The 27,459-nt window shown below is 43.9% G+C and overlaps 1 protein-coding gene and 1 long non-coding RNA gene across 16 annotated transcripts in view; one reads left to right on the forward strand and one right to left on the reverse strand.

The window, feature by feature from the left end:
- Positions 1 to 17,171, reverse strand: part of CNOT1 (CCR4-NOT transcription complex subunit 1) — a 97,360-nt gene extending 80,189 nt beyond the window's left edge. For 9 of the 15 annotated variants that reach the window (XR_010837779.1, XM_067019311.1, XM_059045394.2 and 6 more), the window contains exon 1: positions 17,041 to 17,169. The gene's annotated coding sequence lies outside the window, so the exon portion shown is untranslated. Of the gene's footprint in view, positions 1 to 17,040 lie in introns of all 15 variants that reach the window. The other 6 variants (XM_067019308.1, XM_067019312.1, XM_059045392.2 and 3 more) reach the window with 2 other exon arrangements.
- Positions 17,172 to 17,882: 711 nt separating this feature from the next.
- On the forward strand, positions 17,883 to 20,968 carry LOC131745157 (uncharacterized). Its single transcript, XR_010837659.1, has 3 exons — positions 17,883 to 18,003; positions 20,018 to 20,114; positions 20,843 to 20,968. It is a non-coding gene; the product is annotated as an uncharacterized lncRNA (long non-coding RNA).
- Positions 20,969 to 27,459: the final 6,491 nt, after the last annotated feature.

Raw genomic sequence — 27,459 nt, forward strand, 5'->3', positions numbered from 1 at the left:
CACCCTGCCCCCCCCATAATGTTGCACCCCGTACATGTTTATCCCATCGCCGTTGATACCAACTCTGTCCTTAAAGTTACTCAGGCCAAATTCTTAAAATTCCCACTCCCCATAATCAATCTGTCAAAAAATTCTTTTGGCTCTACCTATAAAATATACACAGAATCCAGTCATTTCTCACTTCCACCCTTGCTCCCTGCAAGTCTATTCTCAACACAACAGCCAAAGAAAAACACTTTTCAAATATAAAAAACTCAGGGCTTCCCTGGTGATGCAGTGGTTGAGAAACCACTTGTCAGTGCAGGGGACACAGGTTCGATCCCTGGTCCGGGAAGATTCCGCATGCCGCGCAGCAACTAAGCCTCTGTGCCACAACTATTGAGCCTGCGATCTAGAGCCTGCAAGCCACAACTACTGAGCCCACATGCCACAACTACTGAAGCCTGCCTGCCTACAGCCCGTGCTCTGCAACAAGAGAAGCCACCAGAATGAGAAGCCCGCAAACCGCCAACGAAGAGTAGGCCCCGCTCGCCACAACCAGAGAAAAACCCGCGTGCAGCAACGAAGACCCAACACAGCCAGAAACAATAAAATAATAAAATAAATAAATTTATTTAAAAAAAAAACTCAGATCATCCTGTGCTCAAAACCCTCCACTGACTCAGAATGGAAGCCTGAGCCCTTATAAAGGCCTATGAATGAACACAGCTTGATGGAACCTAGCCACCCGTACTCTCCTGGCCTTCCTCTTATTCACTCCCCCTTGCTCAATTCCCTTTAGCTACAATGGCCTCCTTGCTGCTTCTCCAGCACACTCTCACCTTAGATGCCTCTGCCTGGAATCCTCTTCCTCCAGATACCCAGATGGCTAACTACCTCACTTCTTCAAGTCTACACAAATGTCACCTTCTCAGTGAGGATCACCCTGAGATCACCTGAGATCACCCTGACCACCCCCTTTTTTCCACATTACATCACCAAACATGGGTAACATATTTATATTTGCCCATCTCCTCATATGTAAATTCCATGAAGGCAGTGATCATAACTGTCTATTGTTCACCAACTTATTACATACAAGCACTACATGGCCCATAGTAGGAGCTCACTACATATTTGAAGAGCTGTAAACTGAAGCTTAGGATTTTGCAACCTATATTTTGACTCTACCAAAAGGCATGGAAACCCACCAAAATTTTCCTAGTCAGAAATAACAATCACATGAGAGGAAATAACAATCACATGAGAGGAAATAACAATCACATGAGAGGAAATAACAGATGAGTTTTAATTTAGTTGCCTCAGCATACACTATCAAGTTGTTAAGACCCTTCCAATTAACCTTTAGAATCATAATATGTATATATAAATTGGGTCACAATGTTTTATAGGCCATGTTTATTGAAACATGTTAAGTGCAAAGCTATAAAGTGACTATTCAACAGCTTTCCACTAAAATGTTTAGATGTTAAATTCTTTCAAGATCACTAAATTTGAGATTCCAAGATATTCCTTAACTGTAAGGAATCTGTGGCCCAGGAGCATTCTATTTGTATATGCAGTGCCTAGTATTGGTCTCCATAATACACCAGGGACTCAGGGACTTTAAATAATTATTAATTTCCTATCAAGGCAAAGTCTTAAAGAACATTTCAAAAACAGCTACCACTTCAATAGGCCTCCTTATCTTCATTATTAAAAATGTACACACGCATACATCTTCCAAAACCCCAAAGGACTTGTTATCACAGCACTGGGATTTCAACAGTGGAAACAATAATAGCAACAATCTTGCAACAAAAACACTAAATCCTTTCAAACAGTAATTCTACTACTGTTATTCCCCCCAGCATTTCTCAATTTAACACTATGAATGAAAGAGCACTGACATTTGACAGCAATACACTATAAGACAGCTGTTTCCTGAACAGTGATAACAAAAAAATCTCCCAAAGATATGGTTGTATAAAAAGTAAAACAGCAATTCTGGAAGACTGTTTAAGTGTGTTCTCAGTATTTTTCCTAATATTAAAAATTTTAGAAACAATCTATATATCCATCAGTGAAGGATTATCTACCTACATGCAATGGAATCCCACCCAACATGTGAAACAGACATTTAAAACGTAGTTTTGCTGTAAACGTTCACTACACACTGGAGAAGGAAAGAAAGCTTATAAAATGGTATGTAGAAGTCCAACTTATGTAAAATTACTTCACATTTTAACTGCAGAACACTACATAGTATTACAAATTGTTTCCTAAACATCCAATCTAAGGAATACCAAAGCAGTTGTGGTTTATAGTTAATCCTCTAAGTGTTAAGGTGAAAGAATACCCATGACACTAACTGAAAAGCTGCAGTACTCTGAACAGCATGATCCCATCCCATAAACACATCCATGTTAACATCTGCAGAAAAAATAAGCTCTAGATAGAGATTACAGAGAGGCTTTCACTTAAAATTCCATTTTTAAAGAAGTCCAAGAAATACTGTACACTTCACACATATAACATATGTACAATGTTATTCACTGCAGCAATATTTATCATAGCAAAGGAATGGCCATGAATTGGTGACTGGTGAATAAACACCTTGGACTATGTACAAAATAGTCTACTTTCTGTTTAAGCTTTAATTTCTATATACATGCTACTTTTTGTTTTGTATATATGCATACATATATGTAGTTGCTTTTTTGCAAAAAATACACAGGAAAGATCAGACATAAACTAATAAAAAGTTACCTATACTCGAGTGGGTGAGAACTGGGTAGAAGACATAGAAAACAGAACAAAAATTCACAGATTATATCTTTTATATGGTTCTGACTTTTGATCCATATTTGTTTGAAATTTAATTAAATAAGAAAAAAACTAATATCAAGCACAAAGAATGAACTGGAATACCAAGCTGATAACAAAGAACACAGTGAAAACGAATATTTCAAGTAACTACTGAACACAGTATCTCAACATCCTTGATGTAGTGGGATATATTAACGACAGAGGAATTTCAAAGAAATTTGACTCAATAAGCTTACTGTTAGCAATAATATTTTACTGCAATTTTAAGCTACTTTTATATATTACTGGATACAGCAAATAAATTAATAGGAATCCAGATTCAGTGCAGATCAATGTAGTAAAGATAAAACTTTAAAAAACCTGAAATATTTTATTCGAAATAGAAGTATCAACAGGAACTCATTTTTTAAATTTTCTAATTGAGTCTAATAAAACATACTAGATTGTACAATGAAAACCACAAATGCAGCGGCCATGGGTTCAAGCCCTGGTCCAGGAAGATCCCACATGCCATGGAGTAACTAAGCCAGTGTGCCACAACTACTGAGCCCATGTGCCACAACTACTGAAGCCCGCAAACCTAGAGCCTGTGTTCTGCAACAGGAGAAGCCACCGCAATGAGAAGCCTGTGCACCAGAACGAAGAGTAGCCCCCACTGGCAACATCTAGAGAAAGCCTGTGTGCAGCAACAAAGATCCAATGCAGCCAAAAATAAATAAATAAGTAAACTTAAAAAAAAAAAAAAGACAGGAACAAATGGAAGGACATTCCGTGTTCATGGTTTGAAAGAGTTAATACTGTTAAAATGTCCCTGCTACCCAAAGCCATCTACAGATTCAACATAATCCTTATCAAAATTCCAATGGCATTTTCCATAGGAAAAAAAATTCTAAAATTTTAATGAAACCACAAAAGATCCTGAATAGCCAAAGCAATCATAAAAAAGAAAAAAACCAGGGACTTCCCTGGTGGCACAGTGGTTAAGAATCTGCCTGCCAATGCAGGGGATATGGATTCAAGCCCTGGTCTGGGAAGATTCCACATGCCACGGAGCAACAAAGCCCATGTGCCACAACTACTGAGCCTGCGCCCTAGAGTCCACAAGCCACAACTACTGAGCCCACATGCCACAACTACTGAAGCCCAAGCACCTAGAGCCTGTGCTCCACAACAAGAGAAGCCACAATGAGAAGCCCACGCACCGCAAGGAAGAGTAGCCCCCGCTCACTGCAATTAGAGAAAGCCCGCAGGCAGCAACGAAGACCCAAGGCGGCCAAAAATAAATCAATAAATAAACAAATAAATTTATTTATTTTTTAAAAAAGAGAACCTACAGAAAGGGAGAGAATATTTGCAAACCATGTATCAGATAAGGGGTTAATATTCAAAGTTCATAAAGAACTCATTCAACTCAATAACACAAAAACAGGGCTTCCCTGGTGGCGCAGTGGTTGAGAGACTGCCTGCCGATGCAGGGGACGCGGGTTCGTGCCCCGGTCTGGGAAGATCCCACATGCCGCGGAGCGGCTGGGCCCGTAAGCCATGGCCGCTGCGCCTGCGCGTCCGGACCCTGTGCTCCGCAGCCGGAGAGGCCACAGCAGTGAGAGGCCTGCGTACCGCAAAAAAAAAAAAGAAAACAAAAAACAAAAAAACCCAAAAAACAAAACAAATGTGATTTAAGAAGGGCAGAGGAACTTAGTAGACAAAGATGACATCACAATACCCAACAGGTACATTAAAACTCTAATCCTCAGAGAAATGTAAATCAAAACCACGATATCAACTCACACCTGTAAGAATGGCTATCAACAGGAAGATAAGAGGTAAACATTGGCGAGGATGTGGAGAAAAGGGAACCCCTATGCACTGTTGGTGGGATTATAAACTGGTTCAGTCACTATGGAGAACAATGTGGAGGTTCCTCAAAAAATTAAAAACTACCATACAATCCAACAATCCCACTTCTGTGTATACATCCAAAGATGAAAATAGGTTATCAAAGAGGTATCTGTACTCCCATGTTTACTGCAGTATTATTCACAATAGCCAACATATGGAAACATCCTAAGTGTCCATCAATGGACGAACATATAAAGATGCAGTATATACAGCGGACCCTTGAATGACACAGGTTTGAACTACGTGGGTCCACCTATACGCAAGTTTTGTCACTCAATATGTACTACGGCACTACACAATCTGTGGTTAGATGTGGAACTGCACATAATGACACCAACTGTAAAAGTTATATGTGGGAACTGATCCCCCTAATTCCACATTGTTCAAGAGTCAACTCTCGGGCTTCCCTGGTGGCGCAGTGGTTGAGAGTCTGCCTGCCGATGCAGGGGACACGGGTTCGTGCCCCGGTCCGGGAAGATCCCACATGCCGCAGAGCAACTAAGCTTGTGTGCCACAACTACTGAGCCTGTGCTGTAGAGCCCGCAAGCCACAATTACTGAGCTCACTACAGAAGCCAGTGCACCTAGAGCCCGTGCTCCACAACAAGAGAAGCCACTACAGTGAGAAGCCTGCACACCACAACGAAGAGTAGCCCCCGCATGCCGCAACTAGAGAAAGCCGGCATGCAGCAACCAAGACCCAACGCAGCCAAAAAAAAAAAAAAAAGAAAAGAATAAAACTTAGGTCAATAAAGTGGGTTTTTTTTTTTGCATATTCTAAGTTCTCCCAATCTATAGAGGTCTGAACATCAGCCACTATGCAGAAGAGTTAATTTAACATAGAAGGCCTGAGGCTGCTATACTTAGGAAGGCTTGTCAGGTTGGCTCTTGGCTGGTGTCAGAATTTGGATTTTGAGAGAACGAATTCCCACTCCCAGAACTAATAAGAGTGGCTCACTGTGCCTAAACTGTACCCCAAAATGTGGTTTATGTTGAACACCTGCTTTCCCTCTGGGAACCTGGAATTTTGCTATGTTGTAGGCAGACGGTGCCTACACGACCAACCTAGGCACTGAGTTTCTAATGAGCTTCCCTACCGGGAGACATTTCATACACATATGCTGTCACAATTGCTGGAGGAATTAAGTAGGTCCTGTGTGACTCCACTGGGAGAGGCACTAGGAGAGGTTCATGCTTGGGGGAATGAGCCTAGTTTTCTCTGGACTCCACCCCATATGTATTTTCCCTTTCCTGATTTTGCTTTGTATCCTTGCGCTGTAATACATCATAGCCCTGAGTACAACCATATGCCAAGTCCTGTGAGTCCTTCTAGTGAATTACTGAACCTGAACCTGGAGATGGTAGTCCTGGGGGACCCCCCCGCAACACACTCATCCTGTTGCTAGCCATGAGGAAAAGCCTTCTGAAGGTAACTGGGACTCATTTTGTGGATCTCTTCTCTAGTATGTGCAGAATCCATTTCAGAATTTTCCATTTTATCATAAAGACAATCCTGGAAGCTATTTGGATTGGCTTAGATATGTCTTAGGGAATAGGGAAGAGGCAGAGTCTGATTAGATAATCATCAAATCTTTTTCCTCTTCCTGGATAAACAGCTAGACTATATTTCTCAGCCTTTTGCACAGGTGTGGCCAACAAACTAAGTTATACCCAATGAAATGTAGGCCAAATATGATACCAGCCACTGGTCCATAAAACCTCCTACTCACGACCCTCTGGTTCTTTCACCAAGCACCACAACCCTCTGGTTCTTTTACCAAGCACCAGCTATGAATAGAACTCCTAACACCTAGAGAAGGGTGGCACCAAAAGATAGGAGCCTGGGTTCTTGAATTACTGCATAGAAGGTAACGTAAATGAACACTCTCAATGAAAGTTATCTGAGTATAAACGTCTACTTTGCTAAGCCACTGATACCTTGGGGTTGTTTGTTACAACCCTAGCCTGCTTTTGCCTACCAAAAGAGGACATGATTGGGTGAAAACTTTTAGAAGTTACTCTTGACAATGTGAAACACTGAGAAAAGAGTAGGTCACAGAGAAATTAAGACTATCAGTGGGAAAAAGAAGTGAATGCACTCAAGAGGAAACTGCAAGGATTCTAAAACTGTGAAGAATAAGGAAAGAAGTGAAGAAAGAGGAGGAATCAAACACTCATCTTTCCAGACTAAGCACCTGGGTTCCACTCACTCCTGACGTGAAACAACTGAGGAAGACAAAGTGTGAAGGGCAAGAAAGATAATGAGGCATGTCTGGAGTAAAGCATACAGATGAAATCCACTGGGCAGTTAGTTAGATTTACAGTCTGAAGCATGAAAAGTGTGGGCTGCTAATAACTTAACATCTCAGTGTCATCAACATATAGATAGTATGGGAGAACTATAGAAATGAGAATAAGAGAGGGCCTATAGAGTAGCGGTTCCCCAACCTTTTTTGGCACCAGGGACCAGTTTTGTGGAAGACAATTTTTCTACTGGTGGGGCGGGGGGGGGATGGTTCAGGCAGTAATTTTGAGCAATGGTTCAGGTGGTAATGAGAGCTATGATGGGGAGAAGCAAATGAAGCTTCGCTCGCTTTGCCCGCCACTCACCTCCTGCTGTATGGTGGGCAGGGGTTGGGGACCCCTGCTATAGAGTCCTAAGGAAGCTTAGCAATTAAGGGAAGGTTAAAAAAAAAAAAAAAAACCAAAAAACAGAGGAACTCAAAAACTAAAAACAGGGTCTTCCCTGGTGTGCAGTGGTTAAGACTCCAAGCTCCCAATGCAGGGGACCCGGTTCGACCCCTGGTCAGGGAACTAGATCCCACATGCATGCCACAACTAAGGAGCCCATGTGCCTGCCTGCATGCCACAACTAAGGAGCCCAGGAGCTGCAACTAAGACCTGGCGCAACCAAATAAATATTTTTTTTAAAAAAACCCTAAATACAGAACTACCATATGATCCAGCAATTGCACTCCCAGGTATGTGTCAGAAGAAAATTAAAACCCTAGTTCAAAAAGATACACACACCTCAATGCACATAGCAGCGTTATTTATAACAGCCAAGATATGGAAGCAACGTAAGCATCCATCAACAGAGGAACAGATAAAGTAGATGTGTCCATTTATATACACATATATATATAAAATGGACTATTACTCAACCATTAAAAAAAATGAGGGACTTCCCTGGTGGTCCAGTGGTTGACTCCATGCTCCCACTGCTGGGGGCGTGGATTCAATCCCTGGTCGGGGAGCTAAGATCCCACACGTCATGTGGCTCAGCAAAAAAAAAAAAAAAAAAAAAAAAAAAAACCACACAAATTCTGCTATTTGCGACAACGTGGATGGACCTACAGGGTATTATGCTTAGTAGAGTCAAAGACAAATACTGTATGCTATCTTATATGTGAAATCTTAAAAAAAAAACCCACAAATGAATATAACAAAACAGAAACAGATTCACAGATAGAACAAACTAGTGGTTAAAGGGTGGAGACGGATGGGAGGAGGGGCAAGATAGGGGCAAGGGATTAAGAGGTACAAGCTACTATGTATAAAATAAATAAGCTCTAAGGATATATTGTAAAGCACAGGGAATATAGCCAATATTTTACAGTAATTTTAAATAGAGTATAACCTATAAAATTATTGAGGGCTTCGCTGGTGGTGCAATGGTTGAGAATCCGCCTGCCAATGCAGGGGACGCGGGTTCGTGCCCCAGTCTGGGAAGATCCCACATGCTGCGGAGCGGCTGGGCCCATGAGCCATGGCTACTGAGCCTGTGCATCCTGTGCTCCGCAACGGGAGAGGCCACAACAGTGAGAGGCCCGCGTACCGCAAAAAAAAAAAAAACCCACTGAATCACTACGCTGTACACCTGAAACTCATGTAACATTGTAAATCAACTATACTTCAATAAGTAAAAAACAAAGGAAGTCAAAAAGGGAAATAAAGAGTGGACAGAGAGGTGGAAGAAACAGTGAATAATATCAGAAACCAAGGATAGTCCTCTTCTTAATGGTAATAATTAAAACCTAGAAACAGACAGCATCCCTAAGAGACCTCCAAGGAAGAATCTTTATCCACTGTGGTAGGCAGCCTCTAAAATAACCCCAATGATCCCTGCCTAGTATTTACATCTTTAAGTAATCTGCTCCCCTTAAGTGTGGGCTGGACCTTAAACGTGGCTTCAAAATAAGAGAACAGAAAGCCATTTCCAAGATTAAGTTACAAGAAGACTGACTTCTGTCTGGTTTACCTCTCTCTGAGCCTGTGCTCTGACAGAAATAAGCAAGCAATCATGTTGTGAGTAACCCTGTGGAGAGGGCAAAGTGGCACGGAACTGATATGTCCCAAACAATAGCCAGCAAGGATCTGAGACATGACAACTGCTACATGAGTACGCTTGCACCCTTCAGACCCTTCTCACTACCCTTCAGACATGAGATGAGTATGGTCTGTGAATACTTGCACTGCAACTTTGTGAGAGACAATGAGTCAGAAGCATCTAGCCAGGTTGTGCCTGTGAAATAATAAAAAGCAAAGAAGCTTTAAACAGCTAAATTTGGGGGTAATTTGTTGTGCAGCAACTGATAACTAATACATCCATAAGAGTCTATGAAAACCATGGGGGAGAGATCTTATGACATACATTTGGCGGTATAAAAAAATAGAAACTATTATAAATTATCATAATTACCAACTAGGAGATCCCTAATACCTTCAAGATAATACCTTCAAGAGAGGGACGTTAGTGGTCAACAGGAGGCAAGCAAAGACTCCCACATAAAAAGGACAAAACCATCAGGTAATAAGACCAGGGCCTAGCTCAAGCCCCAGCCCCTCTGAAACCTTCCAAACACATCAGACTGTCTACAGGTTGATGTGCTGATCTATACCTTCCCTTCCCTTCACTATGCATGACACATACTGTTAAAATTTAATCACACTGTTCTCTATTGTTTCATGTGTATTATCCTTTTCATCAGTGCCTGGGGACATACCTTGGGTTTATTCCCTATCTCTTCTTTGCCACCACTCCCAACCAAACAACCAGCTTTGAGGGCATCAAAATTTTTCCATAACCCTGATAAGTCCAATACCGTATTCAATTTCTAGGTCCCTAAAATACAATTTGACTAGACTTAACAGAAAACAAAATGTAGTCAAAGTTTGGAAAATTTCTTCTACCTTCATCACCCATCAAAGGTGGAGATAATTTTCCATAATCTCATTTCAGGTTGGTTTGTCTTTAATTGTGATAGCATCACTATTTTATGTATCAGTTATAAACTTTATTTGGCAGTATTTTTTCTGACATGATACATCCCAATTTCAGAGGTGTTAAAATGTTAAAAATTTGTTTTAGGATCAGTGAAATATCATATTCCTTTTCCATATGTAGTGTTTTCACATATGCTATTGTAAAATTAAAATAATTTTAAGTAAACTTGTGACATTCCCCAACAATAGTTGGATAAAAGTTAAGTAAAATAACCCTGACAACAAATATGAACCCCAAAAGGGTATTTACTGGTATTTATAAACTAGAGGGCAGTATCTCCAAAAGCATTTTGAAAGTGGGAGTGGGAGAGCCATTGGCATTCAATGAGAATTAGAGATGCAATATACATCTTGCAAGGAGGGAGGACAGCACCACCAATAAACTATTCTGCCCAAACATCAATAGTGTCCTTGTTGAGGAAACAGCTTTTGCATCCACTTTCTGCAGGGTGGGCCCTACATGCGAACACCTCAAGTCTGGCTTTCCACAAAGTTAACGCAAAGCCAAGCACAACTTAAATCCACCAAATGGTAGGAAACAGTATATGGCTAATGTGAAGTGGCTACCAAAACTTATCAGAGAAACAGTTTACACACTACTATTATGTATATTAACCTAGTCAAATACTTGTTGAGTACTTACTATGTGTCAGGTATTTGAGATACATCAGTAAACAGCCATGCAAACATGCCTGCATTCCCACTGGGGGAAAGAAACAGTAATCATAAAAAATTATCAAGCATTTCAAGAGACACTAAGTACTATGGAAAAATAGCAAGGGTAAACGTGAACCACACTGGAGGTGGGGAGGGCGGGAGGAGATTGCAAAGTAAGGTGGTCAGAGTAAGCCTTATGGAGAAAGTAGTATTTGAGATTTTAAGGAGCTGAGGGGTTTAGCCATGCACTTATCTGAGAGAAGAATGTTCCAGACAGAGGGACTGTCAGTTAATGTAAAGGCTTCCTCAGAGAGTACATGGCATATGTGAGAAAAAGCACGGAGGCCAAGTGTAGCTGAAGTAAACTTAGTGAGGAGGAGAGTGAAGAGAGTAATTTGGGGAGAAGGGGGAACATATGAAGAGGTATAGGGCAGGGCTAAATCCTGTAGGTGATAAAAGGCCTTTCTTTGGCTTTTACTAAAGACAAATGGAGAATCAATGGGTGGTTCTGAACAGAAGACATAATATAATTTTTTAAAATATAAGAATCACTCCAGATGATGAACTGAGAATAAACTACAGGGGAGCAAGGGTAGAAAGCAAGGTAGACAATAGCACATTAAGAGGAAATTAGTGACTAAAACCCAAACACAGAAGAACCCTACAATGCTATACACAAATATCCCAAAACTAGGTTACTATATTAAAGTAAGTTACCATACCAAAATTTTGCAGTTGCCAGAATCCTTTGAGGGCTTACTGACTGAAGAAGACAAAAATCAAAATGAAATACTTTCAAGTAATTTTTACATTTTACCTTTGGACAGACCACCTCAACTTCTGTAATCTTTGGTATAATTGTCTGTTTGAAAAGGGAACAGGAATATTCCTAAAATATCCATGCAAACAGTGGATATATATACATGGTACACTTACCTCTTCATTACCTAAAGAACAAAAAGCACTAATATGAGTAATCCAAATCAAGGACATCCCCAAATTATGTATTACTGGGCTTAGAAAGGTCTAGTGTAAAACTTTTTTTTAGAACCCAGCTGGCAAGGGATAAGGAAATATTCAAGGACATTATGGTTGACAGGTAATAAATCAGTTTGAAATGTAAGCTTTGCCAAGGATAAAAACAAATGGATCAAGAGTTGACTGGGACTTCCCTGGTGGTCCAGTGGTTAAGACTCTGCGCTTCCAATGCAGGGGGTACAGGTTCGATCCCTGGGGTCACGGAACTAAGATCCCACATGCTGCGCGGTGTGGCCAGAAAAAAGGCAACAGAACCTTAATACTAACTTTTAAAGCACATTTAATAGCCTTGTGTGGATAGTTTCACAATTTTATTTCACCTTATTTTACTTATTTACTTATTTTTTGGCCACTCAGCATGTGGGATCTTAGTTCCCCAACCAGGGATCGAACCCGCAACCCCTGAAGTGGAAGCGCAGAGTCTTAACCAGTGGATCGTCAGGGAAGTCACTTCACAATTTTAGAAGAATTACTACAATCTGTACATCAGCATAGTTTAAACAATTGTTAGTATTAGCAAATAACCATTCATTTTTAAAACCTGAAAAAGTGAAAAGAGCCCAAAAAGCATGTTTACTCCAAAATCAGAAAATAACCAAGTTCTTGATCTGAAATCAATCAACTGAATATTCAGAAGCATCTTCCAGTAGCATGCGTAAAATTATAAAGCTATGCACTATGTATTTAAGATGACTAAAAAATAATAACAGAGAATAAGTACCCTTCTTAGAACTACTTTATCTTAAAACTGTAACTACACCAGAAGAAAACTTACTCAAATTATCTGTCACAATTCAATTTACAGGGCTGAAGAACATTTTAAAACTTAAGTCGCTCCATCCTTTGAAGGCCTCAGTGGAAATGCAAGTTTATTACACTGAGGTTAAGTAACGACCATTCCCAATAATTGCAAAAGACTATCTTTTTGTCAGACTAGAGTTTTATATTTTCACACTGAAGAGATGAAAAACTCAAATCTTGCGTCTTGTCCTCCAAAAATAAGTGGTTGATCATAGGTTATTCTCACCTTTTTGATGAATGATCAGATTCATAGAACTTTTCCTTGTACTGAACTTTAGCAGTACGGAAAGACAGAAATCACCATTAGGCTAGAGTAGGAAAACCTGGTCTAACATTAAACTAACGAAGTCACCTCACTTTCCTGGGCTTCAATTTCCTACAAATGATACCATAATTCTGTATGACTAGATTTCAAAGTTTAACCTTCTAAAAGATGTCAACAGAATTATAAGTATATAGCTCCAAGAAAAACAGTCTGTGTCCTCAAAAGAAAACCAGGGTGTACTGTTTTCCAAGGACGCCATGTTCTATAAATCTATCTAACTGTAACATATGAAGTATTATTCAATTACAATTCAGGGCAACTGTATGTACATGTTTGGAGGATGGGAGACTTCTTACCTACTATAAAATGAAACAACTTATAAGGCAATACATGGTAAAGGTTAAGTGAAACTACCCAAGAGGAATGTAAGAAATCAATTTTGCTTAGGGAAGTCAGGGAAAAGATTATAGACAGTACATTTCAGTATGAACTAGAATAAGGGATAATGTTTTGGTAGATACAGATGATGACATTCCAGATAAAAGGGGCAAAAATGTATTGGGGAACCACTGTGCAACAGTCTTTTAACTAAAGCATAAGTTGTAATATGCTACTATATGTAGGGAGGGATCAAAACTTCCACAATAAGCTCCAGGCCAAGGTACTTGAAAAACTTTGGTGTATAGAACGCCTCGTTTCAAACTAATGATTTAGGCCTTCCCTTGTGGTGCAGTGGTTGAGAGTCCGCCTGGCAATGCAGGGGACACGGGTTCGAGCCCTGGTCCAGGAAGACCCCACATGCCACGGAGCATCTAAGCCTGTGTGCCACAACTACTGAGCCTGCGCTCTAGAGCCCGCCGAGCCACAACTACTGAGCCCATGTGCCGCGACTACTGAAGCCCGCGCGCCTAGAGCCCGTGCTCCCCAACAAGAGAAGCCACCACAGTGAGAAGCCCATGCACCACAACGAAGAGTAGCCCCCGCTCTCCGCAACTAGAGAAAGCCCGCGCGCAGCAACGAAGACCCAACGCAGCCATAAATAATTAATTTAAAAAAACACAAAAACCAATGATTTAGTAGACAATTTGGCATTAATGTGAAGAATTAACTGTATTCCCAGAATTATTTATAATTATAACATATTCACATATTACTTACGTAATAAAGAAATCCAATAAACAAATGATGGGGAAAAGATACTGGAGATTAGTTAGAAAGCTACTGCAGAAAAGGCAGGGTCTGAAACAAAGGAGTAACTATTCTTTTTTTTTTTTAACATCTTTATTGGAGTATAACTGTTTTACAATGGTGTGAGGAGTAACTATTCTTATAACGAGTCTACCAAAAAATTTAAAGGTAACATTGCATTTCAAAACTAAGAGCTCTAAATCCAAGGTGACACTTTCAAACGAATTATCTGAAAGGGAAAATGCTGAGCTCTTAATATGAAGTTTAAGAGCAATAAAATAGTCTTTCACAATATGCTTTCATTCCATGTTACATTTCATATAATTAGTCCAAAAAACAAACAAACAAACAAAAAACAAAAAGCACAATAAAACCAACACCTCTCGGGCAGACAGTGTTTAACATCTCATTCAACATTTTAATTTACCCTAGAGGTATATCCTGAGCCTTCCAGCATTAAAGACAGAAATGCATTTTTCCCCCAGAAATGCATTTCTTAAACCTACGCTCCACGGACTCCCAAAGGCTGCATTTCCTTCAAATCTTAACACAGGATTTCAGATTAAGTCTACACCTCTAATTAGTGACTTCTCAAACAATGCTTTCCAACGAATAATTTGTTTTATTTGCTTTGCTACATTCTTGCAAACGTATGAATGAAAAGTGCGTTAAAATTAACTACTGTGTACATATAGGGTGCAAAAGGTTTTGAGCCCATTTTAGCTTTGAAACATGCTTCTTAAAAATTGTGAGCAAACAGCAAAGGAACTGCTGGATCTTTCTTTATATAAGGTCTTAAAATAAGACTCAGTAGGATGCCATTTTGAAACTTCCCAGCAGGAAGTTCAGTTTGATCAGAGGGCTGGTTAAATGCTTCAACTAATAATATGAACTGACTTGAAAGTTAGCTTTGTTCTTTTACAAAAGAATATACCAAGTTCATAGCAGGTACTATTTTTGTTAATTCAAGAATCTTAAACTTCTCATGAAAAGTAAGTGTCTTGAAATATCTGAGCACTCAATTAAAATTATTGTGATAAATTCTCTTCCAAGGTATTGAGTACCAAAGATCTGTTACGTGGTAGAATGAAATAAAGACTCAAGTTCATAAATTTAAACTGGCTAAAAAGAAAGCTTTTCATAATTAGATCAGAATCTAACCAAAAACATACTTGGAAAAAGCAAGGATAATTTGAGATTAGTCTTTAAACATGTTGTCAAGAAATAGGAAGCATTTCCTCTTCTGTCCTCACAATTGTTTTTTGTGGTTTTTTTTTAATGACTTAACCCAAAGTTAGGAGGACATCACAGTACTTAGCCTGACAAGATCCATGTTAGAGAGACTGGGATTTAAAACCCCAGTAGAAATTTAAGAGACCATAAAGAAAGAAGCTAAGCCAGAGATCCATTCGAGTGAGTTAGGAACCAAAAGCATTTCAGTTCTGTTCCACCATAATGCCACAAAAGGCTGCCTTAAAAATTCTAAGATTACAATCTTAGGCAAGAAGGGTAATACTTTCAGTTACTGACAGTCAAATCTTGGTGCCTTGATTCTAGACTTAAGTTTCCACGGAAGGACTTGGGCCCCCACCTGTTGAAAAGGGACCAACTCTCTAAATAAGTTTTATCATCATGGGACCTTTTCAGTCAAAGCACAACTCGATGTCTAAAACTTTATGTATCATCAGCTCATCTTCTCCTCAGAAAAGGTAACAATCTGCAGTGTCCTACAACAGGATTATTTAAACTGATACCATATATCTTATTAACAGCTAAAATACTACACTGCCAATCTTTGGATGGGTAGGAATGTCAACCTGAGCACATTAAACCCAAATACTTCTACACAAACAAGTTTGTTCTTAATCTGTTTGACCTATTTCCTGATTTTGTACGTGTCCAACCATTTTTTCATCCGTGCATCCCTAACTCCTATCAAATGGATTGTCATGAGGCAAATGTTCAGAATTTTTTTCGCAAAAGGTAATCAACTACACTCACTCAATTATTAACTGGTCAAATAAACTCCCCAAGGCAATCGAATTTTAGAGAAAGAGGGAGACTAAGTGCTATTACTCACTTTCAGGAAAAAAATAGTTTTTATTAGAGTCCTAAAAACTGTGATGTATGAATGACTTCAAGGGGCAAAGTTTCTGCTCGAAGTTCACTTTAAACACAACATTTCCAAACCCACAGAAATTAAGCATTAAAGCTTCATCCTAGTGAGGATACTCCCCTGTGGGAGGACGGTGGGGTGAAATCTGCAGAGGGGGTGGTACTGAAAAAGAACACCTGTGCGTCTGGCCTTACGGAACCCTGTAGTAAGACCTGTAATAAGTCTCTCTCCCATCAGCGCTGAGGCCTACAAGTGCTCGGCTAGGAAACGGGCACTTCCTACGGATGAGCGGAACCACCACTACAGCACAGACCCTGGGCCCGGTGGGTGGGGGCCGACTTTGGAGACAGAGTGAGCGCCCGGGCGCGCGAGTAGAACAAAACCTGTGGCAAGAAGTAATGAGGAAGTGCTCTCTCCCGCCCGCCCCTCCCACCGGCGGACACCCGAAACACCCGGGGTTTGACAACGTGCTGGGGGCGGGGGAGGGGACTGGCAGTTCCAGGTCCGCCCAGAGGAACTGGGAGCCTGTACTCCAAACACGGGCCCCTCGCCCCCGAAGCTAGGCCTCCGGGGCCAATGCCTGCTGCACCCATCCGGCAGCTGAGAAGCTCGTGGAGTCTGAGAAGGGTGCAGTCCGCGCGAACCGAGGCCCAGCCGCCCCAGTTGCCGCCACCGCCGCCCTCAGAGCCTCCAGGCCCGGGCCGGGGGCCATCCCGGGTCTCATCCCGCGCTCTGCCCGCCGCTTTGTGAAGCCTTCGCCTCGGCCTCTTCTTTTCAGAGCCCGAAGGCTCTAGAGCCGAGAGAAGAGAGTCCGCCCTCTCTCGCCCCTCCACTTCCCCGTCCCAACTGCCCCTCACACAGCGGAGCGCCGGGAAACGCTCCCAGTGGCCCCGGGACCACCCCCGTTCCTTCCCGCACCGGCACCCGCTTTCCGTAGCTGACACCGCCCGCCGGCCCCAGCACCCGACCCCAGCCCACTTCACCTCAGGCGGCTCCGGCGGCGCTGGACACAGGAAACTCCTCGGTCCCCGACTCCGGCTCTCCTCGACCCCTCTTCGGTTAACTCCGCTTGTTTCTCTACAAAATGGCGCCGGAGGTCGCGCGCTCACGTCGCGGCCTTTCCCCTCCCCGTTCCCATTTCATCATTCGCTGCCCGCCCGAGGAAGGAGGGCCCCAGCACCAGCCAATGATCGTACCCCGCCTGTGGCCCCTGCCCAATCACAGACGGGTGCCCGCGGATTTAAACCAATCACACACTATCGCTTGCAGAACTCAAGGAAGAAACCAGGCTCTTGCTAGCAACTACCAATCCAGACTCCTACTTCGCGGGCTTTGGCCAATTGCCGCTCACCAGTCCCCAGGGACGGGAGTAGGAGCCCTTGCGCCTGCGCTCGAGGCGAGAGCCAATGGGGAGACTCAGGTAACTTCGATTTGGGGTTTTACGGACTTCCCACCTGCCCTCGAGGTCGTCGACCAATGGGGGCCTGGCATTGCCTCTGAGAAACAATAAATAAAGGAGAGGGCCCTTAAATCCTCGCCACCTTGCGCGGGCACTGCTCCGAGTTAGAGGGAAAAACAGCTTTCCAATACGCTCCTTCCACTTTCGAAGTGTCAAGTCTGGTAGACCACCAGGCTTCCCAATCTTAAACATTTCCCCATCCCCGCCCGCCTTGTCCATTTGGCGGGGAGCACCAGCTACCAGAAAGCAAGCCACCCTGTAACTAGAGTGGTGGCGCTTTGCATCCTGGGATACGTAGTTCCCCCTCCCCGTTCCTGTCGCAAAAGTAGTGCGAGTTCTTCCGTCACTGACTGCGCCCTAAGAGGAGTAAGGCGTGCTGGAGAACGTAGTCCCCCAGGTTCCCGTTTGGTCCTAGCTTGCCTCACTTTCGTCAAGAGAACTTTCCCATCTAGTTCTGCCTGTTGAAGAAGGGACTCCTTACAGAGAGGTAGGAAGCTCAGTCTCTTTTTGGCTTAGTCCCTGGAACTGGTATCAGAAAGAATACTTATGCCCTTTGCTCTCGGGAGAAAGAATAAACATATTTTTGAAACGATTTTGTGGTCACGTGTTCCTAGCTGAGTGTGGGATGAGTGGAAGGAAGTGTTGACTGGTGGCTCTTTTAAGTTTTGAAAACAAGTATCCTCATCGCTCCGTCCTGAGGCTATGCTGGTTTGCTTGTCTCATAGGCATCTCTCTCATACTACCTTCTGTGCCTAAAAAAAAAAAAATTATGGTAAAAACACATAGCATAAAAATTACCATCTTAGCTCTTTTTAAGTGTACCGCATAGGAGTGTTAAAACTATATGCATATTACTGTGCAACTGATCTTTAGAAGTTTTTCATCTTGCAAAACAAACTGTATGCCCATCAAACAACTTCCCATCTCCTCCTTCCAATCCTTGACAACCACCCTTCTATTTTCTAAGAGTTTGACTACTTTACATACCTCATATAGGTGGAATCACGAAGAATTTGTCTTTTTGTGACTGGCTTATTTCACTAACGTCCTAGAAATACTTTTTGACACCTGCCCATTCCTTGGTTGGAGGCTAACTCTTTCAGCAGACGTTTACTGAGTGGTGATTTCAAACAGCTGTAGGGGGCTTCCCTGGTGGCGCAGTGGTTGAGAATCTGCCTGCCAAGGCAGGGGACACGGGTTCGAGCTCTGGTCTGGGAAGATCCCACATGCCGCGCCGCGGAGCAACTAGGCCCGTGAGCCACAACTACTGAGCCTGCGCGTCTGGAGCCTGTGCTCCGCAGCAAGAGAGGCCACAACAGTGAGAGGCCCGCGTAATGCAAAAATAAAAAAATAAATAAAATAAAATAAATAAAAGGAGACAGATAATGACACCCATGGAGGTCAACTATCTAAGATCAATTCTGTAATTCTACAACTAATTCAGGTCTCAGACATAAATTTCCTAAAGTCAGTTGAATGAAATAAAGCTGAGTTGCCTTTCCCCATTTGCACCTGTCTTTATACTGAGGCTGCTCTGGGAGACCCTTCTGCCCACTCCCAGTGCCACCCTTCCACCCCCATCCTCACTCCCAGCTACACCAACACCACTGCTAGGATTTGACGTGCTTTGGGGACTTAGCCTAGTACTTGCAGGATTCGCACAATAAATAGCCTGGAGATCAAAGTCCTTCAACTGTGTGCTGTCAAGAATTCTGGGTGGCTTCTATCCCTGCTAGGAAAGAGAGAGACTCATAGAATGTTTACAAATTGGAAGGGTTAATGGAGATAACTTAGTGTACTTTTTTCACTTTACTGAAAGACATAGTTGGAAATCATGCCCAGACAAACTAGTTTACTAGAGACCTTCACGGAGGACTCGCTGCATCACCTTGTAACTCAGCAATTATGTGTTCTGGGGTTCAAACATATTTAGAAACAGGATATTTTTACCAGCTGTTAATTACTCACCTGGCCTCTTTCCTCAGCCTTCTTCCAATCCTTCACCCCCAATTAACTGTGCTTCCCATGCTCTGGAAGAACTATACAAACTCTTTTAATTATTTCCCAAAATAGCCTGGAGAGGGAAATGTAAGTGTTAGGAAACAAAAGCCTTATTGAATTGGCTTGGGGTGGAGGCATAAATACCTAGAAGGCAAAAACGTTGAGATCTGTGCAAACTGTGTTATAAAATGTTTGGTGCTTGAATGAAGAAGAGATACAAGGCCTTTTTATTCAGTGTTCTTGTTTTTCAGTCCCATTTATTAGAGAGTCAGTAACTTCAATTTACAGCAGTTTTATTTTGTTTTGTTGTGTTTTGGCTGCGTTGCACAGCATGCGGGATCTTAGTTCCCCTACGAGGGATCAAACCCATTCCCCCTGCAGTGGAAGCATGGAGTCCTAACCACTGGACCACCAGGGAGTTCCCAATTTACAGTAGTTTTGACTGTCTTATCCAAAGCAACTCACTGACAGCCTAAGTCTAAATTCTGATCTCCTTCCAGACCATCAGCAATGCCTAAGCTCCAAACCTTCTGGCTCCCTGGGCACCCAGGCTTTGGTATGACTTTGGTGGCTCTACCCTGATGGGAGGATGACCAGGTAAGCACATTGCAAAAAGCCCATTGTGGAATTCAGAAACCCAGGCCCAGAACCAGGCTGTGCCCCTAACTTTCTGTGTAACCTTGGGAAAGTCGTTTCCCCTCCCTGCACTTCTTTTTTCCTCTTTACTATTCTGAGGATATTGGATTTGGCTCCCAAAGTGTGTTCTGTGGACTCCTGGGAAGCCAAAGCCTTACTGTGTGGTCCTGGAATTCTTATGTGCACATAGGTTTATAAATCAACTAATATACTCTAAAAGTAAAACTTTACATGCTTTATCTCATCCATACCTCAAGACCCTGTGGGGTAGGGACCCCATTTTACAGATCATAAAACTGAAGCTTAGAGAGGTGAGTCACTTGCCCAAGGTCACATACCTAGTCAATGGCAAAGCCAGCCTTGAAACCCAAGCTCTCTGACTTCAGGGCTTACATTCCCAGCCACCATCCTCTAAGCCTTTGTTTGGAAACACACACACACACACACACACACACACACACACACACACACACACACGTGCCTAGGTGATCTCCCAGCTGTCATGTTCAGTGGTCCAGTGGTGATCAGATATTTTCCAAGCCAAAAAATGTGTGCATCGTCTGATAGGGTGTTATAAATGAGACAGATTCTGAAAATACTGCTGTGAGTTTGGTGTTTTCCAGTTGAGTTTACATTTGAATTTTTTGATTCTCCTTTTATTTATTTATTTATTTATTTATTTTTTGCAGTACGCAGGCCTCTCACTGCTGTGGCCTCTCCTGTTGCGGAGCACAGGCTCCGGACACGCAGGCTCAGTGACCATGGCTCACGGGCCCAGCCGCTCCGCGGCATCTGAGATCTTCCTGGACTGGGGCACGAACCCGTGTCCCCTGCATCGGCAGGTGGACTCTCAACCACTGCGCCACCAGGGAAGCCTCTCTCCTTTTTTAAAAATTTTATTTATTTTTGGCTGCGTTGTGTCTTTGTTGCTGGGTGCGGGCTCGCTCTAGTTGCGGCGAAGGGGACTACTCTTTGTTGTGGTGCGCAGGCTTCTCATTGCGGTGGCTTCTCTTGTTGCCGAACACAGGCTCTAGGCGCATGGGCTTCAGTAGTTGTGGCTCACGGGCTCAGTAATTGTGGCTCACGGGCTCTAGAGCGCAGGCTTAGTAGTTGTGCAGGGGCTTAGTTGCTTCACGGCATGTGGGATCTTCCCGGACCAGGGATCAAACCTGTGTCCCCTGCATTGGCTGGTGGATTCTTACCCACTGTGCCACCACGGAAGTCCCTAGATTCTCTCTTTAATACGGGATTTTGTCCCAAGACTGTGTAGGAAACTCCTGACTTTTTTTTTTAAGGTTATTTATCCCTCTGTCTCTTTTCATGAGAGAACAGGGAAGAAGCTAAGAGGAAAAAGGAAAAGCCACAAAGCATCTCCTCTGGTTCATGGTTAGTTTAGCACTGAGTGGATGCTTGCAAACAAGTTAGAGCAGGTCTGAGAATCCTACCTGGGCTTTAGACAGATTCGTGGACTTTCGGATTATTTATGGAATTCTTCTGAGCTGTATGACTGTATGACTCTGTCTGTATGACTCTGCCATAACTTTCTGTGTCCTCCCTGATTACAGACCTGATACTTGAGATGATTGCCTGAAACCTGGACCATTAGTCTGAACTCTTCATTCTCTGCCCATCTGGGCCCCTGCCTTGGCAGATAGTTCTCGTTTAGTACTACAGACTTCTCTGGAAACTGTCTCAGCCCCTCAGCCCCCAACTTACACTTAACATGGTTTACCTAGCACCCATCTCTACTGTCATCTTAGAGGGGTAAACTTACAAGATATCCTGAACTGAAGGTGGGAGGGGGCAATAAGTTGAGCGTTGTCTTCCAAATTCCTCTATTTTTAGGATGGGGGAGCCACATCTCCCAGCTTGCAGGATTTTAGTTCCCCAACCAGGGATTGAACCAGGGCCTCAGCAGTGAAAACCCAGAATCCTAACCACTAGACCAACCAGGGAACTCCCTTTCCAAATTCCTCTTGACCATTTCATACTTCCTTCTCTAGGTTATTAAGTCCATCAGACATTTAATCTCTTCCAAATACAGTATAGAGTCTTGGAAGTCTGAGAAAAAGAGGCCTCTGTCTTTAAGATGTTTACAGTCACTCTTTGGAGGAGCAAAAGACAGACCAGGTAATCATTAGTGAACAATTCAAGCCTGTATGTTACCTATAGAATGAATAGGTCAATAATCTAAATTCTGGAAGCTGATCCAGGAGAAATACTTTTGCTGGAATTCTTTCAGGATATGTAGCTTAAAACAGTACCCCCTCCCTGAACCCCAAAAGGTAAGCTTACCAGCCACCCACACTGACCTGAAAAGGACTTTTCATGACCAAGAATCCCTGAATTCAAATATATTGGGGGCCTCTGAACAGCTTTCAGTACTTCAGAAAGCATAAGAAAATCAAATATTTGTCCTTCCCCACACTACCCCCCCCCAGAAGCTACAGCAGCTATCATTAATTAGCTCATCATATTTGGTAGGCAAAAATCTTCCAAAATTCAGAACCCGTAGGGAAAATAATAAGCAAACACCTTTGGAATAAAATATTGGGGAATCTCTACGGAGGCCCATTTCAACCCCCCAAAATCTGAGCCTAATTAGCTTCATTCACTGACCTGAGGATGAGGATAGGCCTATATTTGTCATTGTAGCCCTGTGGTTTTAGAGTAATCAGAGATGGTGAAAGAAAGGACAAATTCCATGTTCAAGTAAAAAAGAAAGCATTTTGAATAATGTCATTCAAGCTGCTAAAACAAAATACTATAGACCCAGTGGCTTATAAAAACAGAAATTTAGGGCTTCCTGGCTGGCGCAGTGGTTGGGAGTCTGCCTGCCGATGCAGGGGACACGGGTTCGTGCCCCGGTCCGGGAAGATCCCACGTGCCGCGGAGCACCTGGGCCCGTGAGCCGTGGCCGCTGAGCCTGCGCGTCCGGAGCCTGTGCTCCGCAACGGGAGAGGCCACAGCAGCGGGAGGCCCGCATACCGCAGGAAAAAAAAAAAAAACCACGAAATTTATTCCTCACAGTTCTGGACGCTGGGAAGCCCAAGATAAAGGCACCAGCAGATTCAGTGTCTGGGGAGAGCCCACTTCCTTGTTCATAGATGTACATCTTGCTGTAACCTCACATGGTAGAAAAAGCAAGGGAGTTCTCTGGCGTCCCTTTTATAAAAGCATTAATCTCATTCATGAGGGTTCCACCCTTATGACCTAATCACCACCCAAAGGCCTTACCTCCCAATACATCACACACACCCCTCCACCACCAGGGCAGAACCCTCATTTCTTCAACAGATAATCACTGATTAAACAACAGCTGTGTCCTGGAACATAGCTCAGAGCAGAATCGGCACTTCAGGTGTCTATGCAGGTTGAAGTTGCTCATTATCATCTGCTCAGACTAGCAGAGAAGCCAGCTGTCAAAGAATCACAACTGTGATAAATGTTAACAAATGAGGAACATAGGGAGCTCCGGGGAGCCTGCAACCCAGTCCGGGGATTCAAGGACTCTCTAAGGATATGAAAAGGAGTAGGAGTTCTCTAAACAGAGTGGCAGAAAGGGAGTACATTCCAGCAAAGAGCTAAGCCTCACAGAGATGATACTGGCATCTTTGAAGAATTAAAAGACCAGGAAGGTTGGAGCCTAGAGAGGCAGCCAGAGGACAATTTAAGCCTCTGTGCTCAGCCCTTTATCCTAAGGGCTCTGGGAACCTTTGAAGGGTTGGATGGCACAGCTGATATGCTAATATTTGCACTGTTTGGAGGTCACACTGGCTGTGGCGTGAAGAAAGGACTGGTGTGCAGCCAGAGAAGTTGCTGGGAGACTAGCCAGGAGGCTACCGCAGGAGTCCAGGGGAGGCGGTGGCCGTGGGAATGGAGCGAAGTGGGGTCACGAGAGATGAGGGAGGTCAGAGTGTCGGGCTTTGGCAACTGATGGAGTGTGAAAGGTGAGGGAGAAAAAGTGAAGGATTGTCTGCCCTTGGGTACCTCCTTCCCCCCACCTCAACTCTGCCCCTTGATGCTGGGAGACTGGAGGAGCAGGTGTGGAGTCAGAGACAGTGAGTTCAATTTGAAGGTGACGCTGTGGGCTAAAGCTTTGGGCCTCTGAGAGCCAGAACTGCTGATGGAGGCACTGACAAGCCGGCTCGGTTGCCCTGGGGGAGCCTTCAGAGAGCAGAGGCCTTGGGGGGCCCTGAGAAGAGCTGTGCTCAGGCTCCTGGTTGAGGAGGGAAGAGTCTCCAGCATGCTGGGAAACAGCCCAACCCTGGAGGACTGCGGACTGCTGGAGGCTGAGTGAAGTCACGGAAGCAAAAGAGGACTGAGGGACTCAGTGTTGCTGAGCAGTCAAGCAGGGAGGAGGTTGACAAGGCCTTGGGCTGTGTGACCTCACAGAGAGCCTTTTCTGTGGCTGAGAGGGAGTTTAAAGCCAGATGGGATCAGGCTGCAGAGGAGAGCTGTAGCTGGAGGGCAAAGGAGGGTTTGTAGTTTTTAAGATAGAGGGATTGGGACACCTTTAAATGCTAATAAGTTCTTTTGGAAAGAAGTTATCTCTCCTCCCTTGAGTTCAGTTTTAGCAGCTGGAGGGCCAAGGTCTTCTTCTTTGTTTTTGAAATACTTGGGCTTTGATCTTCTTCAGTCCTCCTCCTTCTCCTGTGGGTTCTTCTCCAAGGCAGAAGGTATCCAGCAACAAGCGCCCACTTAGAGCTGCCTGGGAAGTGACTCTTCCTCTGGCTGTTGACTTCTGGGAGAAGAAAGGGCTGAAGCCATTCCACCCCCACCCGGCCAGCCCCTGAGTCCACCCTTCCCCTGGGGCATCACATCCTCACTGGCTGCTTCAGGGCCTCCACAGACCTCTCCCCACCCACGAAGTTGCAAGCCAGGTCACTGTCCCCTTTATGGACAAGGGCTCAGAGGTCATTCTGCAGCAGCTCCAAGGGGAAAGGGACCATGTCCATATGCTGCCACTGGTACTGAGGGCAAACCTGGGCTCTGCAGGCAGAAGCAGCTGAGGATGTCCAGACAGCCTGCATCTACTCCTCCGGGAAACCGGGAACGGGGATTCTTGGATCCCATTTTCAACCTTGCCTCTTAATCAGCAGAAATTTCCCCTTAGTTATGGGCCTATCCACTCTCCCAGGATAACGATTCTTTCCCACACCCTGTGCCTGGGCTCTAGGACCCCCACCTCCATCCCATCTCCTTCTAATTGCAACAGATGCCTCCCCCTCATCCATTTCTTCTTTCAACAAATATTTGAGTGTTTACTGTGTTCTGTTGTGGTCTGAACGCGGGTTGGAAAAGAATTTCCAGACATAAAGCAGAATGTAAAGAGGTTAGAATTTATTAGAGGGAATGGTCGCTGCCAGAACAGCAGGCCGACTTCCTAGTAGTCTGGGAGAGCCAACCCCGAACATGTGCTATTAGTCACTTTTTATATCCCTAGAACAAAGAAATGGTCCAAGGTGAAATTTTTGTTTTCTTATTGGTCGAGGCACATATACCTTCCTTCTTTAGCGTGGGAGTGGGACAGGGCAGATGCCTTTCTTTATTTGGGACGAGAGAGGAACAGGTCTTGTAGCCCAGGTGGGCTCAGGAATTTTGTACCCATCGCAACATGGCAGTAAGAGTCCAGCAGGGTGTGTAACGCTGAAACTTTTTCAGGCAGGGTTGTCCTTTGTCCCTGAAACACCATTGTCCTTGGAGCACCACACGTTCCAGGCACTATTACAGGTGCTGGGATCCTAGTAGTGAACCAACAGCCTGCCCTACCCTACATCTTACTGTCAGCTATCTCTGCCCTACCTCTCCCCATGAAGGCCCCCCAATCTTGGGAGGTCATATCCACACTCTAGTGTTTCCGCCAGTGGCTGCTGGATCTCCTCTGGGCTTACCTGCACAGTTCCCAGGCAGGGAGGGAATTGAGGGTGTGGCTCAGCTACAGGTATGTGGTACAGCCTGGGTACATTCAGGCAACCCAGGGATGGGGCTGTCAGGAGGCAGAGAGTATGGAAGGGGTTATGGGGTTGAAAGCCTCAGATATTCCCTCCCAACGTCCCAGTTGCCATGCCAGTCCCCCAATACTTGGTGAACCTCATAGAGATGCTATTTTGGGGTCCCACAAGCTTGTCCCATGCTCTACAGCCCCGGGCCCCTTCTGTAATTCTGCTCATCCCCTTCCCATGCAGACTAAGTCCTTCTGTCTCTCTAGAATCCTCTTCTGTAAAACAGAAGAGTTGGCCTAGATGACCTCACAGTCCTTTCTGTCTGGAACTGTTCTGACTTCCACAGCAGCCCCTGGTCCACTCTGTACCCCAAATGGGAGTTGTCAGGGAGAGTTACCTGGAGAAGGCAGGATAAAGAGAGGAGGGGCAGCCAGGCCACTTTGCATGTCTTCCTCTCTTACCATCACCACATGATAGTCCCAAGAAGTAAGAATTCCAAGGACACACCTGTACTGGTCAGGGGACCCTGGGGAAATGCTGCCTGTCCCCCCATTCCCACCATCCTGAGCACCCCACATTCTGATCTCTTTCAGGCTCAGACCATGCTGTCCAGTGTCAAAGGCTGCTCTAGGTAAGCTTTTTTTTTTTTTTTTTAGTATTTATCTATTTATTTGGTTGCACCGGGTCTTAGTTGCAGCAGGCAGGCTCCTTAGTTGTGGCTTCAGGGCTCCTTAGTTGTGGCTTGTGAACTCTTAGTTGCAGCATGCATGCGGGATCTAGTTCCCTGACCAGAGATCGAACCCAGGCCCCCTGCATTGAGAGCATGGAGTTTTATCCACTGCACCACCAGGGAAGTCCCCAAGAAATTGTTTTGTTTTGTTTTTTAAAGAATCTATTTTTGTTATTTATTTATTATTTTTGGTTGCGTTGGTCTTTGTTTGTACACGCGGGCTTTCTGTAGTTGTGGCGAGCGGGGGCTACTCTTTGTTGCGGTGCACAGTCTTCTTATTGTGGTGGCTTCTCTTGTTGCGGAGCACGGGCTCTAGGTGCGCAGGCTTCAGTAGTTGTGGCTTACGGGCTCTAGAGTGCAGGCTCAGTAGTTGTGGCGCACAGGCTTAGTTGCAGGGATTGAACTCGTGTTCCCCCGAATTGGCAGGCAGATTCTTAACCACTGTGCCACCAGGGAAGTCCCCCCAACAAATAGTTTTTAAGTGCCTCCTCTGTGCCAGGTGTTGGGAATATAGCAGCAAAAAAGCAAAAGTTCCTGCAGTCATTGATCTTGCATTTAAACAGGGGGTTGTGATAAACAATAATACTAAGGAGATAATATTGAGCGGTCTAAGTGCTATGAAAAGAAATGG

The sequence above is a fragment of the Kogia breviceps genome, chromosome 18 (genome assembly GCF_026419965.1).
Source record: "Kogia breviceps isolate mKogBre1 chromosome 18, mKogBre1 haplotype 1, whole genome shotgun sequence".
Classification (NCBI taxonomy): domain Eukaryota; kingdom Metazoa; phylum Chordata; class Mammalia; order Artiodactyla; family Physeteridae; genus Kogia; species Kogia breviceps.